The 15,602-nt window shown below is 43.7% G+C and overlaps 2 long non-coding RNA genes across 14 annotated transcripts; one reads left to right on the top strand and one right to left on the bottom strand.

Moving 5' to 3' along the window:
• The first annotated feature begins 889 nt into the window (after positions 1–889).
• On the top strand, positions 890–9,459 carry LOC123753805 (uncharacterized). 13 transcript variants are annotated; one of them, XR_011222944.1, is made up of 6 exons: positions 931–945; positions 3,072–3,263; positions 4,042–4,187; positions 5,957–6,112; positions 6,447–6,570; positions 7,772–9,459. It is a non-coding gene; the product is annotated as an uncharacterized lncRNA (long non-coding RNA). The 13 variants fall into 13 exon arrangements; XR_011222946.1 differs by lacking the exon at positions 931–945 and adding an exon at positions 1,589–1,634 and having other exon boundaries at positions 3,072–3,281; XR_006772323.2 differs by lacking the exon at positions 931–945 and adding an exon at positions 1,591–1,634.
• A 1,868-nt stretch (positions 9,460–11,327) lies between these two features.
• LOC138352818 (uncharacterized) lies at positions 11,328–14,563 on the bottom strand. The gene is made up of 3 exons (XR_011222892.1): positions 13,536–14,563; positions 12,556–13,282; positions 11,328–12,166 (listed from the first exon to the last, which is right to left on the bottom strand). It is a non-coding gene; the product is annotated as an uncharacterized lncRNA (long non-coding RNA).
• Positions 14,564–15,602: the final 1,039 nt, after the last annotated feature.

Raw genomic sequence — 15,602 nt, 5'->3', positions numbered from 1 at the left:
GGGGCCAGATTCACGAAGCAGTTACGCAAGTACTTACAAACGTGTACATCTTTCTTCAATCTTTGACGGCTTTGTTTACATTTATTAAACAGATTACAGGCATGAAAACTTCCATGTCAAGCTATTGTTTATGACAACAACTGTTGTTATTGTTATAAACAGCCTCCTGGTGCTTCGGAGCTCATTAACTGTTTAATAATTCAACCCGTCCTCGACTCACAACTGCTGACGTTCGAACACTTCCGGAACAAGTGTTTCACTGACGATTGTGTTCGAACCACAACGCTGTAAATGCTTCACCCACGTACTACAAATACAAATAATCGCCAACAGAACCTAAACACCTAACCTAACCTATGCCTATATATGCACAATATGCTAATATATTATAAATATTAATTTATATTTGAGAAAATTCCCGTTTTAAATGAACAGCATGTTAAATTTTATGAATGCGTCTGTGGGGTCGATCGCTGGATGGAATGGACTTGAGTTGAGGCAACCCATCCTCGACTCAAGTCCATTACATTCAGCGGTCGACCCCACAGACGCATTCATAAATTTTAATATGCTGTTCATTCAAAACGGGAATTTTCTCAAGTATAAATTAATATTATAATATATTAGCATATTGTGTATAAATAGGCATAGGTTAGGTTAGGTGTTCAGGTTCTGTTGGCGATTATTTGTATTTGTAGTACGTGGGTGAAGCATTTATAGCGTTGTGGTTCGAACAAAATTCGTCAGTGAAGCACTTGTTCCGGATATGTTCGAACGTCAGCAGTTGTGAGTCGTGTGTAAACCGTTTTTCATTCATAAACAGGGGGTTTGGCGGGTGCATGGAATCACTTTTGGATCTTTGTTTGGAGGACGGGCTGGTTGAGGACGGGTTGTGTCAGTAGTTGACCTTTACATCTGGCAACCAACTGATATGAATCTTGCGGTGTACTGAAGTAGTTTTTATCTTATCTCTTAATTAATTTCGATATATTGTCGCTTTATTCTCAGTTATCCCGACATAACTTGTTCTGGTTAGGTTAATATTACTAATGTGTGGTTTACAATACAAGTTTAAGGTGAATGAAGCACGTCTCGAATCATTACTTCGAACGTGGTCGAGTTTAATTGCAATTCAAATACTTGCTTTTGTGCAATTTAATGTCATTATTTGATTAAAGTGTTTCGAAAGTGACGGCCTTTTGTATGTTAACGTTGGGTTGGAATCTTGAGGTTATCTTGAGATGATTTCGGGGCTTAGTGTCCCCGCGGCCCGGTCCTCGACCAGGCCTCCACCCCCAGGAAGCAGCCCGTGACAGCTGACTAACACCCAGGTACCTATTTACTGCTAGGTAACAGGGGCATAGGGTGAAAGAAACTCTGCCCATTGTTTCTCGCTGGCGCCTGGGATCGAACCCAGGACCACAGGATCACAAGTCCCGTGTGCTGTCCGCTCGGCCGACCGACTTCCGGAATAACGTTAAGTGGTGAGACTCAACCAGTGAACGACGGGTCGCTGGTGCTTCGTTGTTTGAGCGAATCGTGAGTGAGGCGACGGAGGGCGAGCAATTAGTTGGAGGGCGAGTAGTGCAGGGCTGACTGAGGGTCGGTGAGGGTGTGGGTGACCGGTGTTCCTGGTGAGGTCTATCTGTTGTTCTAGATTTAGCTACTTAAACCAAAAGTTCCAAAGTAGCGCGGGCTATGGTGAGCCCGTAGTGGACTTACCTGGCACAGGAGTAGGGCTGTAACGGATTATCAAAGGTAATAAGTCTGTCTGTTGGTCCGGTGTCATACCCTGAAGACTTTGTAAATTGGCAACATATTAATAAATTAACTTCCAATGGAGGAAATGTTCATGTTTTGCATTTTCCGTGTGTGGCCAAGGTGCTATTGAGGCGGCGCTGAGCGTATATCGAACAGAATTGGAAAGTATATGAAGAAAGTATATTTCTCATTACTACATCCCCTACACCTGACTTTCCTCCTCAGCTCTCTTGCCTATTTAATTCCTGTCCCTACCTGTCCTCATCACAATCGACTTGAGAATGGTCCAGGACGGACCGAAACGTCGTCGTCTCTTCAATTTCTAGTGTGTGGTCTGGTCATTATATGAAGAATTTTAATGGTTAACCTGTAAATATAAATCGTTCGCCGACGCCTGTATAAATCGTTCATGTAGTGGAATATAATTTTGAATCATCATACCCCGAACTGTGGACTGTTACACTACACTACACACAGAAATCACACTAACGTGATGCATCAAATGAACAAATCTTCAAGGGGCCGTGTCGAGGTTTCGAACCTGCGTCCGGGAGCATCCCAGACGCTGCCTTAATAGACTGAGCTACGAAAGGGTAGCTGTTGGACAGTTGCCATGGTGGCTTATGTCAATCTAATGGCCTCTAATGGCACTTTAGTTCGCGTTAGTTCCCATCTTCCAAGTCTTCGCGGCACGGTCTGGAGACCCCTTGAAATTTGTAGAATTATCAACGTGCGTATTGTACCGCTGGATTTCCATCTATTGTACCTCTGGATTTCCATCTATTGTACCTCTGGATTTCCATCTATTGTACCTCTGGATTTCCACCCGGCTGTTTTATTAAAATTTATGCCATGCCTCTGGTCCGTTCTGGTGTGGTTGTGTGTGCAGGTTTCAGCCCCTTGTCAGGTTAGTGAATTAACAAAGCACACTTGGCACATTTTAGTATTTAGATAATGCATTTAAGAACTGGGCATATCGATTATAATTGGCCTAGTTAGTATTATCCTCAGTTTGAACCAGCTAGAATTATCGAGGTCCCATGTTTTTTGGTAGACTGGTACGGGAGTCTTGTCGTGGTTATAATTTTATACCCGGGCTTTAAAATCAGTCCTCAAATTAGTTCATAAAAAGATCAGAGTACATAGTGCATTTTGGTACTATTTATGTAGCCTAACCAATCCTAGCCAAACGTAACCTTGTTAGTGAGGGTTCGTAAGTACATTAAAACATTAATTAAACTTAAAGCTTGGTTACCTCAAATCTTCTGCATTGCTTTTTAGTTCTGTGACCGACTTATTTTTTTCCATAGCTCAGGAGCTAGTTTTTCATTAAAAATGTTTCCTGTGACCCATTGAATGACCTGATTTTAAGTTTAGTCTCCTCTACTGCCTATCTTGAGGTTATCTTGAGTTGATTTCGGGGTTTACGTGTCCCCGCGGTCTGGTCCTCGACCAGGCCTCCACCCCCAGGAAGCAGCCCGTGACAGCTGACTAAAACCCAGGTACCTATTTACTGCTAGGTAAGTTACCTGTTACTTGCGTAGGAAGTTAACGCCATACTAGGCTACACTTCTGACTAGGGATACTCCTGGATTCTATACGCTTGTCCCGACTGTAAACTGCGTCCCTACTTGACTATTAATGGGTTTAACTCCTTCACTTGGCTACAAAGTTAATTTCTCAAAAGGAATTCTCTAGTTTTAGGCCACAAGACTTGCAAATCCCTACTGGTAGGGTGCGTGTGTGTGTTATAGATTCAGCTACTCGGAACAAGTTCCAAGTATCACGGGCTATGGTGAGCCCGGAGTGGACTTACCTGGCACAGGAGCGGTGCTAGCGTGTGTGTATATATATATATATATATATATATATATATCCCGGGGGGAAAAAAAGTACAAGGTAGTTTAACATAAATGCAAAACCTTTTCCAGCGTGTTCAAATCCTATGTCAAATTGTACTTTTTAATTGTCCATTACCTCAATGTGTACGATGGTTCACTATATTATAAGTACTCTTAACAGGAGGATGGGTTGACTTTTTCTTTAATATTGCAATTAGTTCAAATTGTCTGTATGCCAATGAATTTTTGCTCTGATTGGATCGATTATATATATCGATATATAATCGATATATCGATTATATATATGGATAATAATTCTTGCCAGTGTGGGAGTGCCTATAGAAAGTCCAGAAATGAACGGTTTAGTGGGATACGTAAGTGGGAAGCTAAAAGACCAACAGAAAATTAATTTTTCACTTACAATTTTTTGCTTTTGCAGGTAACTGAACACTTTGCGGCTCCTGCTTGCAGACCAGTCTACTTGGTACAATTATCTGCTCAAGACACTAATACAGGATAATACACCAAACCTTTCTTCTTGAGAACCTTTTAATCTACACCCTGTAGGGTATTTTGGGTACCCCTGTAAGTATTTTTTTTACTTAGTAAATTGTGTGTGTTCCTTTTGAGTTATGCCTTCCGTCCCTTTTTTAGAGTAAAGATGCGGGAGAGGCAGAGGTGAAGGAAAATTTTCTAGAAATTGGAAATACGTTCAGATCGGCGTGCTGTCCGCCTTGCTGACACTGTGGCAGCTAAGCTTGCTTTTGTCAGGGAGCTGTTTTTTTTTCACAGGAAATACATGTGAAGCATGTATGCCATTATATGCATCATACATCTAGGAATTATGTATAGTGGTGGGGGCTTGGTGTTCATATAAACGGCTCTTGGGCCACCATCTGTGGGAGTGGGGCGTCTCATCTTGGCGTGATCTTTCTAGCATAGTCTTGGAAGATCTTGGTGTTAGTCTAGTAGCTTGGTTGTGGCGTCTGATAAGTGGTCTAGTTCATGGAGCTCCTGAATTGTATGAGATGGTAGATAGTGTTTTGCTGCTCTTCTTAGCGCCTTATTTTGTACTAGTTTTTACTAGTACAAAAGTCTGTAGGGGTAGAGGATAATCTAGATCTGGCCGGACTGGAGCCTTATGTAAGTGCAGCTGTTTTTTTTTTTTAGTAAGGTTTAGGAATCTCCTAATTTTTTTCCTGTGCCTGTTTTTGCTTTAATGTCCCTTACGTGGACTTTTGTACCTGTTCTATTGGTCTTGAGCCCCAATATGCTGCTTGCTTCTGCATATTGGATCAGGCAATTGCCAAGGATAGTGGGGTCTGGGTTCCTTGCAATGTGTATTATCTGTAACATGTTTTTTCTGCTTATTTTCAATTGATTTTTCAAAATTTATAAATTAAATTGCCGCCTAGGTTTTGTTGGCAAGTGGCGGTTTTGATGGTCCTGGTTGGCATGTTTTAGTGATAGCGTATGTGATGTATTCTCCATGTTGGGGTTGGGGCAGGTCAGCTGTATGTTGAATAGTAAGAAAGGGGGGGGGGAGGGGGGAGGTTTCCTTGTGGTTTTCCCACTTTTCGGGTAAATTATGTCGCCCAAGTAGCTGCGCGATATTAAGCCTAGCGTTTCTGTTGTCAGTCAAGCTGCAGTGTGTGGCAGTAAATCTGTGGCGGCCCTAGCTACGGTATCTTGTACTTTAGGCCTGTGTGTCACATAAGCTTTAGAAATGTTTGACACTTTGCACTGCCATTGCTCTTTTTTTTTAGACATTGAAACGAAAATGCCCTGTCATTTACGGTGTGTGGGTGAATTGGGGGGGGGGGTCCTTTCAGTGCTCGTCTCCGTACATCAGGTTGGGGTGTGAGGGAGGGGGTTAGTGCCTTCCCGTCCTTCCTTCTGGTGGAAGGGAGTTTTAGTGCCCTGTCCCATCTTTTGAGTCGTCTGGGTGCAGCCCTCCTCCCTTCCTGTCCCCAGATTCAGCAAGGACTAAAATCAATGTGCTTATCTCCCCTCCTCCTAAATGATTCAAAATTAAGCAGGAAAAGCCCCGAGGTGAAGTAAAAATTTCACCGGAATCTTGTGTTGAAAGTTCCACGACATCTCTATCCACAATCTGAAAATTAGTGTTAAGACACTGGAAGAAGCGTTTGGAAATCGACCTCTACGAGATGTGGTGTAACAGGAGCATGAGCTTGGGTCTCGTGAAGCCTGCCATTTAACGTGAACCAGTCGGCAGGTTCCACTTGCCTGTCAGTGTAATCATCAGTGTTAAGGTATGCAGGAAACCTAGTTTCATTATTAGTATGAAGTCAGTCTTAAGCTCGTGAATTGAATATCCTCATCCTAATTTCCAGGTACCTACTTAATGCTTAGTGAACAGAGCATCAGGTGAAAAGTTCTGCCCATTTGTCTGCTTCGACCGGGACTCTTTAACCCGGGCCCTAAGGACTACGACTTCATGAACTGTCTCCTGTTGCGAGGACCACCTTGATTCTTGATGACCAAAAGAGGTACATTTTAATACTATTAGGTTATGGCTAGAGATCAGACAAAGGGAATAACTGTGTATACCGCTAAATCTTCCTGGTGGTGTTGACAACTGTTAACCCTCTCAACTTCTTTTCTGACCAGAATTAACTCGTTGAAAGTGTCTCCCAATCCTGTTGACCCATTGTTGATAGGTACATTATTAGGACTAAACTTTTCCCAAAGAGATGGGAGTGGGACAGTTAATTGTTCTTCTGTAAGCAACTTTTGCTGGAGTTTTGTAATGGTAGCGACGTAGAGCGTTAGCTGGAATAACTACGCTAATGTAATTTAAAACGTGTTTATATTTTTTTACAGAGTAGACTGATCTTGCAGTGGAAAGGGAACTACCTCTTGGTGAAGTTTGGGCCTCCTGCCATTGGAAGCGAGTGGTGTTCAGAGCTGCAGAGGATTCAGTTGTTTGAATATTGCAACGTGGAAAGTAAGTATCAGTGGCCACACTAGCTGTCGATATTTTGTTTGTGACTAAGACTATAGTTTGAGTCTAGCTGAACAGTGGTGGACTTACCTAGGAGTCTCCTCAGCCTGCGTTGGTGGCCTTTTGTCATAACCCAGCGTACCAAAATTACTCTGTTCATTTAGACAGATTACAAATTTTGCTCGACTTTAATGCTCGATTTCTTGATTTTCACCCCTTTGTTGAGTGTCCAGGAGTCGATGCCTGGTGCTCGTCCATTGTCATCTGTAATGCCCCTTGATTCCTTCCTTGAGAGCTTTAGTGAGACTCCTGATTTTACTGTTTTGATCTAAAATGAGTTCTTTTTGTTCTTGTATTCATTTCCTTCGAAAGTTCCTTCTGCCTCTTGTTTTTGTAGGTGAATGGTATACTAGTTTCATTTATCTACCCTTTCCCTTGTCTCTTTCCCGATCTTCGCATCCTCTGAGGTTCTTGCCGGAGCCTGAGGTGCTCATGGGGTGATTTTTATTAGTTTTATAAAGATTAAGCCACACCAGAGGTCATGGGCATGAATAGCCCGCTCTCCTTCACACTGTGCGCTCTCGGGCACAGAACTCGTCAACCCTGTCTCTGGTTCTATTGTGGCCGGCTCACACGGCATCTGAGAATCTTTGCCATCTCCTTCAGGGCACTTTTCAGTATTTGCTAGGAATTTACAATGGTCTTTGGGAGAAGTCTCTCAAGAACTGGCTTGTGGCAGTTGGTCTCTTTGAAAACCCAGTACTCTCGGGTCCTCCCCTAAAGGATTTGACATTGCCCTGCCAAGTCTTGACAGTATCGTCACTGTCCATCGAATCGTGCACTTCTCTCGAATTGGCACCCCAAGTGATGTTTAGTGCCATTTGAATATTCAGAGATTTTGATGACGCCGGCTACCTATCAAAATATCAAAGCCTTCAAAAGGATAGTATAAAGCCTTATAGATTTGCTTTCAGTAATTACTTAAATTAGATGCATAACACAAGAAGCTATTGAATTGTCCAACAAATCTCAAGCCAACTGAATTTTATTCATTTTACTTAAGATTCCTGCAATTAGGCACAAGTAGAGCATGTACAATGCTGACCCAGAATTAACTCTTACTATGAAATTTGACCTTTTTTTTTTATTTTTTTTTCCATGTGTAATGTGTTGTGAAATGACTAAATTCTTTCGTCTTTTTCAGAACGCTTATGACCCTAATGAATACACAAGAACGCGCCATTGTGACATCCCGTATCAAAGGATTGAGATGTGAATTCAACCGAATTTAAAAGGAAACTTCGTATTCCGTCCTACAACGCGATCTTGGACTTGTGAACAAATTTAAGAACTGGATCCGTACACGATGACATGGAAAGAGGACCTCAGTGAGGCTGAACCACACAAAGATTATTAAGCTGTGTAAACTGAAGTCGTGAAGACATTCACATCAACGCTGTTATTGAATGTGGAAATGTAAGATTTTAGAACTGGTCTTTTGTACAGTCAATTGTGTATTTCATTGTATCTTGTATGTGATATCCTAACAATTTATACCAATTTGTCTATTTAAAATAATAAAAACGTGAGTTTTATTTAATATTTTAACCTGCATCTGATGAATCCATACTTGACTTGTGAAAGGAGGGATTAACTACAGTGAACAATTGTAAGTTGCTTTTACAAATTTGTAAAGAGTAATATCTGATGTAGTAGGTTGAAAATACATGCGTGTATCCTTTAATCTATACCTGTTGTCTTCCCGCCAAACACTGAAACTACGACGTTGGTACAACGTTCGAACAAGTTTTAACACCTCCTAACCAGTTATAACGACCAATATAGCAAGTTGTAACAACGTTCTAATACGTCATAAACACGTTAAGCCAAGATGTAACAACTTTATTACAAGTCGTAACAAGCGGAAAATAGACAGTTTCGGTTTGTGTTTCCAGGGTTATCCTCTGTCCTGTGTGGCAGTGAATATTAGCAGCGCCTCACTGTAATGAGGCATCGAGGAATTGCTGAGGTTATGCAAAAAAATGTACATTGTCAATTATTCTTACCCTGCTTGAACTATTCGTGACAGACCACGATGTTTTGTTAAATAAAACTTTAATGCGTTTAAATTATCCTATCTTGGTGACTGTAATTGTTTAAATGACATATATTTTTGAGTTCAAAGAGCTACATGGCCTTCCCGGCTTGGTGCCTTTTTTTGATAATTATTTGTGCCTTTATTGTATTTGTTTGATAAAGCAATAGAAAGGGTTGAGGACGGGTCTGTCCTATTCTTTTACTAGCCTCATCCCACTAAGTGAAGAGGTGGTTGCACCACTAACTACTTTCCAAAGTGTTTGGTAATATAGAAAAATAAAGAATTAAAAACTTGAAAGAGGAAAGCTCTACTGTAGTTTTACTCTGAATTCTAAATAAAATAAATAATTGGTTACTTATCCTCCAATAATTGTTTGTAAACTGTATTTTTTGTAAACTATTTCTTGTAGTGCAAATGAGAATTTGTATTTTAAATATTTGACTTTATTTTAATGTTTTAGAACATGCCTTTGTATATTAGGTTCTTTGAAACACTTGTAAATTTATCATTCTGCTTTATCCTATGTTAAAAAAAAAATTATTAGTGGGTTATGTAGAAACAGGTAACAGTTAAGATGTATGGAACTAAATTAAGTAGTTCTATTTCTTGTTACTTTACGTTTAAGTGTAAGCTATACAGTGTAACATATGACATATATTCAAAATTGTACAGTAATTTTAGTTTTACATTCGGTGGAAATTGGTGTAATTCCACTGTTTAATTGTAGGTCAATAGTGGTGTTGACATGGAAACAAGTTGGAATAAAAAAATTTGAATTGTGTTCAATAAATTAATACTTATATATTTCAAACCATTTAAAATTAAATTGGTAAGATTAATTTTTTTTTAGTTAACTGCGAATTGAACAGTGATGCCGAACTTAATTCAGCGGGCATAATTTAATCACCATTTTGTTCAATCTAGCAAAATGCAAATTATGCCATTTGAAAAAATTAAAGTACCAACTATTTGAACAAAACGCGAAATTGTTAAATTGAATGATGCGAAAATGTTCAATTGAAGATTGCATTAAATTCAACTTGCATTTTGTTCAATTGAACATTTTCGCTTTGTTCAAATTGACTTTCCAAATAACATTAAATTATTTAATGTGGAAGAGGCAATTTGAACAAAATGTTAAATTGAACATTTTCCCAATTTGTTCAATTGAACATTTTCCATTTTTATTCAAACTGACTTTTTTCCAAATTGCATAAAATTATTGTGGAAAGGAATTTGAACAGAATGCGAAAATGTTCAATTGAACAAAAACGGAAAATGTTCAATTGAACAAAAACGGAAAATGTTCAATTGAACAAAAACGGAAAATGTTCAATTGAACAAAAACGGAAAATGTTCAATTGAACAAAAATCCAGGTTACACAAAATGCGGAAATAGTTAAATTAAAATACGAGTGTACAACTGAAAACTTTATTTAATTATCATAATACGAAAAGTGTTTAATGGATTATAAGTTTAGAGTTAATGGGTTCAGTTCTTGAACCCATTATGTGCCTCTAACCCTTTTCCACCCACGGGACGAGTATGGGGGGTCCACCTTCGTCCAGGGGACGAATATGGGGGAAGGTCCCCCTTCGTCCAGAGGACGAGTATGGGGGGGGGGGTCCCCCTTCGTCCAGAGGACGAGAGTATGGGGGGGGTCCCCCTTCGTCCAGAAGACGAGTATGGGGGGGGGTCCCCCCTTCGTCCAGGAGACGAGTATGGGGGGTCCCCCTTCGTCCACGGGACGAGTCTGGGGGGTCCCCCTTCGTCCACGGGACGAGTATGGGGGGGCCCCCTTCGTCCACGGGACGAGTATGGGGGGTCCCCCTTCGTCCACGGGACGAGTATGGGGGTCCCCCCTTCGTCCACGGGACGAGTATGGGGGGTCCCCCTTCGTCCACGGGACGAGTATGGGGGTCCCCCTTCGTCCACGGGACGAGTATGGGGGGTCCCCCTTCGTCCACGGGACGAGTATGGGGGTCCCCCTTCGTCCACGGGACGAGTATGGGGGTCCCCCTTCGTCCACGGGACGAGTATGGGGGTCCCCCCTTCGTCCACGGGACGAGTATGGGGGTCTCCCTTCGTCCACGGGACGAGTATGGGGGTCCCCCTTCGTCCACGGGACGAGTATGGGGGTCCCCCACCGCCCACGGGACGAGTATGGGGGTCCACCACCGCCCACGGGACGAGTATGGGGGTCCCCCACCGCCCACGGGACGAGTATGGGGGTCCCCCACCGCCCACGGGACGAGTATGGGGGTCCACCACCGCCCACGGGACGAGTATGTATTATAGACTGTGGGTTGGTTGGTGTTGTCGTCGTTGATCCTTCTCTATGGACAACCCAACCCACAACTCGGCAGAGTGCTTATACTAGGAGATCACCCTTGGCGCTTCTGGCTCTTGGAGAGGGGCTCAACGTCACACGTTTAGGGGATGCGGCTCCAACACTTAGCCTCGTTGTCACGTGCACACACCCACTCGAGCCGCTGTGACTCCCCACTCTCTCCTTATGAGATATGATCTCCTCAATCCCCTATGACTTACTAGTATTACCTCCTACCCTGTCCACAGCAGTGGTTCTTGGTTCTTTCTCTCTCTCTCTCCTTCTTTACTACCTCCTGGGAAGCCTCACTAGGACAAGGGCAAAACACCAGCAAATTGTGACACATTTACTGAACAAAGCACATACACGATACATACACACATATAATAATAATGAATCCTATACTCTATAATATCACAATCAGGTTGCACTCCAACACCATCAGAACTCTATTATCAGCTTATCAAGTGGTATCCTACCTCCTGGTTCACCACCTGATACCATTAACCTCCTCAAGTTGGTCAAGCCTACATACACTGTTGCACTATCAGCAAGATAATGTATATATAGAAAATCAGCATTTGAATGCAATAACATATATCAGTATAAATGTTCATTGATACACACAACAATGATTAATCGATCACTGTCAGTCCTCATGCACATACATCTGTAGGTAATCAAGCCTACGACTGCAACTCTAAACTTCAGTATAAAAACTCCTTGACATAAGAATGCCAACAGTCACTCACCTCTCACTGCGTCTTGCACGCTACTGACAACCAAACACTATCAACTCCCTACTAGTAATCCACCAGAACTTCCCCTTCCACCTCTGGAAGTTCACAACCCTAATATCCTTAGGTTCTTCCGGGCTTCACTACCAGGATCCTCTGCAGCTTCTCCAGGCTGCTATCATGAAGTTTCCTTGTGCAACTACGGTGCTTCACCCTTCTGTTAGGTTCTCCCACAGCTCTCTTGGCTGCTACACCATGAAGTTTCCTCGAGTAACTATGGTGCTTCACCACCTCTACAGAAGCACGTGACCCTCCTCTTCACTGCTGCTTCTCCTCACAGCTCGAGGTCCTCTGCTCCACTACCTTGGAGTCTCATCAGCTACTTCATCTGCTGGCTTCGAAGTCCTCAGCAACTTCTTCCCCAAAAGACAAACCTGCAACCCATCGACGTTCCAATAAAATGTTCCCCTTTAACACATAAACAAAAATAACCACACAATATGCTTGCCTCAAACCTCTATCTGTCCTCTACATACAGTGAGAGTGGACTCCCCCGCTTTGGGCGGGTCCATACTCCACCTCGCCTGGCGGCGGCGTCCTCACTCGCTGGGAGGGTCTTCCTCCATCCGGAGCCGGCTCCCTCAGTCGTCCGCCAGCGCTCAGAGGGGGAGGACGTCGCTCCGTGTTCCTCCCTCTCCACTCTCTTATTTCAGGCTTTCTGCCTTATTAAAACATGTCTAACTTATAAATAAACATCGCTACTGTCGCTGGGCACACGACCAACTACAAACAATCACTATGAACTGGCGTTTATCGTGCTTACCACAGATTAATTGGTCGAGGGCGCTTTCCCTCTGACGGCGTCTGGTCAGGGCGCTCCACACAGCCCACAATAATGCCTCCGGGCGGCTTAATATTCACTAATTATCGTCCACGACTTGAGACCACACGTCCCCAGCTCTATTCCACAGCTGGTACGTCTGCACACTTCTCTTCTCTTAGAGATATATCACTAGGGGTTCCCTTCTGACGGGAGCTCAACGGAGCGCGGCTTCCCCCTGCGATGTCTGGCACTCAAGTGAGGTCAAGGTCCTCCAGAAGCGAGCCTCACGCCTCCAGCAAAATGTCCACATCTCCTAGCCAGTCATTTATCTATTTCCTTACTTACTGCCCATAATCTTAAATTGTTTTACATATCCAACCAGCCATTTTTCATATGGGTTATCACCTCAATATTTGCTAGACCTTCTAGTTAGGTCAGGCTTGCTGAATAACTCTCAAGGAGGGAGACTCGTTTCTCCTGCAGGCTGAGATCATAACATATGGGGGTCCCCCACCGCCCACGGGACGAGTATGGGGGTCCACCACCGCCCACGGGACGAGTATGGGGGTCCCCCACCGCCCACGGGACGAGTATGGGGGTCCCCCACCGCCCACGGGACGAGTATGGGGGTCCACCACCGCCCACGGGATGGGCGTGGGGGTCCACCACCACCACCCATGGGACGAGCATGGGGGTCGTCCATTACCAAGCTACAGGAACTCAGCATCTGAGGAAAGAAAGAACAATTATTAAACTATAGTTTCGTCACTGTATATTTACGTAACTTATGAGATAAGAAAATACTTTTCCTTAATCATAGAGTAAAAAAAATGGAAAAAAACGTATTAAATATTAAACTTATTTTCTAAAACATGTCACATTTTTAAAAAGTTGTATTAGACGAGAACATATATATATAGAATAACTAAGAATAACTAAGAGGTGAGAACATATAACTAAGAGAGATCTGTATACTGTACCTCGAGTTTGGTGGATTAGTCCGTACAGCAGTACATTTCTGGTACAAAGAGCTGCAAGAGTCAACCTTAGGAATGTGCACTTCGGAGCACTGTCGTCGCCATTCGGAGTCCAAACCGAGTCTTCAATAGCCCATTAATCCTTGCAATCCTCCTTCAGTACAGTCCTGCAACAGTAGTAAATACAGAGTAAGTCAGGATAATCGTGGTACTTACATAGATAAAAGTGATCTTTAATCCAAGGTATAGTGCTCCGCTTAAGTCCTATACCCTTTGACAGCTTCCAAGCCTTATACCTTATAACGCCTGGCGACCTTACACTAAGGGAGAGGGGAGGGGGATTTACCCGGTGCAACCCGGGTCTCTTCCCCCCAATTTATTCCTCTCTACTTATCCATATATCCTCCTATAAACATGTATATGTGTATACATTTACCTGTTGATTAATTAATTTACCTATGCATATAAATATATAAACATCTATTCAGTTATATATATCCATCTACCAATCAGTTAAAACATCCGTCTATTCATCCATCTATCTGTCCATCAACTTCAGCCTAGCCATCCATCCATCCACTCATGAGTTGAAGAAATGGAAAGAAAACTCGAACCTGATCACAGGTGGAATGAAAAAGTTGCAGAAGCCACCTCCATCCACAACTTTCAGGCACAAACAACTAGACTACAACCTCTCCCCTCCCCCCCCTCTCTCTCTCTCTCTGAAGACACTGCTAGGTAAGTGTTGATACCTGAATCCCTCCCATCCCACACTATCCCTTCCCACCCAACCGTCTCTCTTCGCCCTTCCGATATACCTGGCAGTACGGGGCTCGTTGGTACGAAAGGGAAGGGGGGGATGGAAGGGTGCGGTTGGGTGGTGGGGGGATAGATATGGGGTAGATAGGGGGGGGGATAGAGGGAGGGGTCTAGTTCTCCTGGGTGGCAAGAGAGAGAGAGGTCTGGCGCGCAAAGATTACAGAGCGTAGGTGTCGGGGCGGCGTGTTCCTTGTCTGAAGTCATTAGGTGCGTTGTTAGTCGGTGGGTGGTGGTTGGTCGGGGCAACGTCATTAGTCGGCTGGCCGGGGGGGGGGGGCTACTTTGGGGGGGGGGGGAGGGGGGTTTACCAGGGCCGAAGTCGTCGGGTTGATGAGCTGCTTGGTGGTTGAGCGGGGTGGTTAGTTAGCCCGATAGTTTATGACACTATTAGTTTGATGGCTAAATAGGATGCGTAGTGGTGGTGGTAGTGCTTCCAGTCCCTTCCTTAGCTCCCACTTACTCTCTCTCCTTCCTATCCCTCTCCAGTCTCTCATTCTTTCTTTGGCTCTCTTTCTACCGCCCTGTTCAGCTCTCGTGCGAACCTTGCAATTTGCAATAAAGGGTTAACGATCATTGCCAGGTGCAGGAGCTGGCATTATTAGAGCTGCTTGACCTACACGGCCGTGATTGATTATTTCCTATATACTGAAGATTTGTACTTGTGGAGCAAATCTGAGGTTCGATACCGCAACTTTCTCCTGAGAATAATCCCACCTTAGCACCCACAACGATACCCAAACAAAGTATTTGGTACTTCCATTCCATTCTCTCTCCTATCCTTCTTGCTTCTCTCTTCCAATAGACTCTCTTTCCCTCACCGAAAACTACAGCAAAAGGGTAAATGCGGCGTCATTCTTAAGACAGCCTCAGTTAACTTCCCCCAATGGAGATATCGACGAGCGCTCCGTTTACAGTAGTCGACTTCTTGGAGGTCTCGAAGTGGTGGTCGCTGTGGGTGGTGTGGCCGTTGCGGCGTAATTACCGCCGAAGAAAACGGCGTGGACCTTCCAACCTGGCGGGTAGCACAGGGCACACCGCTGTCCGCTGTTCTCCTACCATCCGCTGATGACTTAATGGTGGAGGGCGCAGGCTAGGGCCATCAGGCTGGGGGAGGAGTGGGTGTGTGTGTCATTATGTTATCCACAGTCTCAATGGTTCTTTGTGTTGTGCAAGCTCATGGCCGTCTCCGAACCTGTCATTTGCCGCTTCGACGGAGCATGTGGCTACTGCTACGACAGGTTTGACATTAGG

This window comes from Procambarus clarkii, chromosome 55 (assembly GCF_040958095.1).
Source record: "Procambarus clarkii isolate CNS0578487 chromosome 55, FALCON_Pclarkii_2.0, whole genome shotgun sequence".
Lineage (NCBI taxonomy): Eukaryota > Metazoa > Arthropoda > Malacostraca > Decapoda > Cambaridae > Procambarus > Procambarus clarkii.
The sequence above is the reverse complement of the archived record's forward strand: the minus strand, read 5'-3'. Positions and strand labels throughout refer to the sequence as shown.